This window comes from Cebus imitator, unplaced genomic scaffold, assembly GCF_001604975.1.
Source record: "Cebus imitator isolate Cc_AM_T3 unplaced genomic scaffold, Cebus_imitator-1.0 Scaffold379, whole genome shotgun sequence".
NCBI classification, from domain to species: Eukaryota; Metazoa; Chordata; class Mammalia; order Primates; family Cebidae; genus Cebus; species Cebus imitator.
Genome location: NW_016107694.1, coordinates 369,494 through 372,492, shown reverse-complemented (window position 1 = coordinate 372,492; position 2,999 = coordinate 369,494).

Genomic DNA, 2,999 nt, shown 5'->3' with positions numbered 1-2,999 from the left:
TCTCGATCTCTTGACCTTGTGATCCACCCACCTCGGCCTCCCAAAGTGCTGGGATTACAGGCTTGAGCCACTGCGCCCGGCCTTCAATTTTTTATCTATTAAGGAAATTATGGGCTGGGTGTGGTGGCTCATGCCTGTAGTACAAGCACTTTGGGAGGCCGAGGCTGGTGGATCACCAGAGGTCAGGAGTTCGAGATCAGCCTGTCCAACATGGTGAAATCCTGTCTCAAAAAAATGTTACTTTAATTTAAAAAGAAAATTGTCTTTTTTTAAATGAATTATTGCTATGTTTCTATGTTTGTTTTGACCTTAACTTTATTATTTTTGTTTGTTTTTTTTGAGACTGAGTCTTGCTCTTGTTGCCCAGGCTGGAGTGCAGCGGCGCAATGATCTTGGCTCACTGCAGCCTCCACCTCCTGGGTTCAATTGATTATCTGCCTCAGCCTCCCAAGTACTGGGATTACAGGCACCTGCCACCACGCCTAGCTAATTTTTTTTGTATTTTTAGTACAGACGGGGTTTCACCATGTTGGCCAGGCTGGTCTCGAACTCCTGACCTCATGATCCACCAGCCTCGGCCTCCCAAAGTGCTGGGATTACAGGTGTGAGCCACTGTGCCCAGCCTGGAAATGTTTTCTCAGATATCAAACTTAGGGAAATATGTTTTTTGAAGAATCTTTACAGAAATTCGTGATGGTAGCTGGGGCTTTCATGTCACACTAGACCTTTAATGCTGCGAACTTGGGACCACTAAAGATAACTACCTGATGCTGTGTGTCTCAACTGTCTCTGAAAGCCTCTTTTGCATAATTGTCCACAATATGCAAAGTTCAAAGAAAGTAGTATAGAGTGTTACAAAGCTACATTCCCAGAAACGAATCAGAATTTATATCCAACGTTTATTAACCAATCGTTCATTTCTTTGGGGCTATAAAACTTAAAAGGGAAGAATGACCAAGTAACTTTTATTTTTTGAGATGGAGTTTTGCTGTTGTTGCCCAGACTGGAGTGCAATGGCACGATCTCAGCTCACCACAACCTCTGCCTCCTGAGTCCAAGCGATTCTCCTGTCTCAGCCTCCCGAGTAGCTGGGATTACAAGCGCATGCCTCCATGCCCGGCTAATTTTATATTTTTAGTAGAAATGGGGTTTCTCCATGTTGGCCAGAATGGTCTCGATCTCCTGACCTCGTGATCCACCTGCCTCAGCCTCCCAAAGTGCTGGGATTACAGGTGTGAACCATTGCGCCCAACCCCCAAGTAACATTTTTTTTTTTTTTTTTTTTTTTTTTTTTTTTTTTTTTTTTTTTTTTTTTTTTTTTTTTTTTTTTTTTTTTTTTTTTTTTTTTTTTTTTTTTNTGGAGTGCAATGGCGCGATCTCGGCTCACCACAACCTCCGCCTCCTGGGTTCAGGCAATTCTCCTGCCTCAGCCTCCCGAGTAGCTGGGATTACAGGCACGCGCCACCATGCCCAGCTGATTTTTTGCATTTTTAGTAGAGACGGGGTTTCACCATGTTGACCAGGATGGTCTCGATCTCTTGACCTTGTGATCCACCCTCCTCAGCCTCCCAAATTGCTGGGATTACAGGCGTGAGCCACCGCGCCCGGCCCAAGTAACATTTTTAAAGAGGAAATTGGGATAGTAATGAGGACATTTAAAATCGCTCACTCTGTCCTTCTTGTTTCAACCAGTGTCTCAACTGAGATTTATTGAATACTTAACTGTAAAAAGCACAAGATTAAACCTTCTCTGAAGGAAAAAAGGAAGGTGAACCCAGCAAGGCTTAGATCTGCTGCTAGGAATTTATTCTAAACATAGTACTATACAAAATACCCTGCCTTTTGAGTTTACCACTGTATCTCCGGCACCCGTAACTAGTCTGGTGTAGGTCCTCAAAAAGTATTTATTTTGCCAGGCACAGTGGCTCACACCTGTAATTCCAACACTTTGGGAGGCCAAGGCAGGTGGATCACTTGAGGTCCAGAGTTCAAGACCAGCCTAACCAACATGGTAAAACCCCATCTCTACTAAAAATACAAAAATTAGCTGGGCATGGTGGTGCATGCCTGTAATCCCAGCTACTCAGGAAGCTGAGGCAGGAGAATCACTTAAACTCAGGAGGCAGAAGCTGTAGTGAGCTGAGATTATGCCATTGCATTACAGCCTAGGCAACAAGAGTGAAACTCTGTCTCAAAAAAAAAAAAAAAGAAAAAAAAATTTATTTAATGAGAACGTAGGTAGGCCAGGCGCAGTGTAATCCCAGCACTGTGGGAGGCTGAGGCCGGCAGATTACCTGAGGTCAGGAGTTTGAGACCAGCCTGGCCAACATGGTGAAACTCCGTCTCTACTAAAAATACAAAACTAGTTGGGTAGTAGTGGCATGTGCCTGTAATCCCAGCTACTCAGGACGCTGAGGAAGGAGAATTATTTGAGCCTGGAAGTCGGAGGTTGCAGTGAGCCAAGATCGCACCACTGCACTCCAGCCTGGCTGACAGAGCCAGGCTTTGTCTCAAAAAAAAAAGAAAATGTAAATAAATAGATCCATGTCAAACATGTTGCCCATTTTATAAAGAAGGAGTGCTTGGCCTGTCACAGTGGCTCACATCTGCAATCTCAGCAGTTTGGGAAGCCAAGGTGGGAAAACTGCTTGAGGCCAGGAGCTTGAGACCAGCCTGGGCAATACAGTGAGACCTTGGCTCTACAAAAAAAATTTATTTTTATTTTTTAATTATATTTTATTTTTTTCAAGACAGGGCCTTGCTCTGTCTCCCAGGCTGGAATGCTGTGGTGCAATCATCACTCACTGCAGCCTCCACTTCCCCAGCTTAAGCAACCCTCCCCCCTCAGCCTCCTGAATAGCTGGTACTACAAGCAGCTGGTACCACCATGCCTGGCTATGTTTTTTTTTTTTTCTTTGGGACGGAGTTTCGCTCTTGTTACCCAGGCTGGAGTGCAATGGCACGATCTCGGCTCACCGCAACCTCCGCCTCCTGGGTTC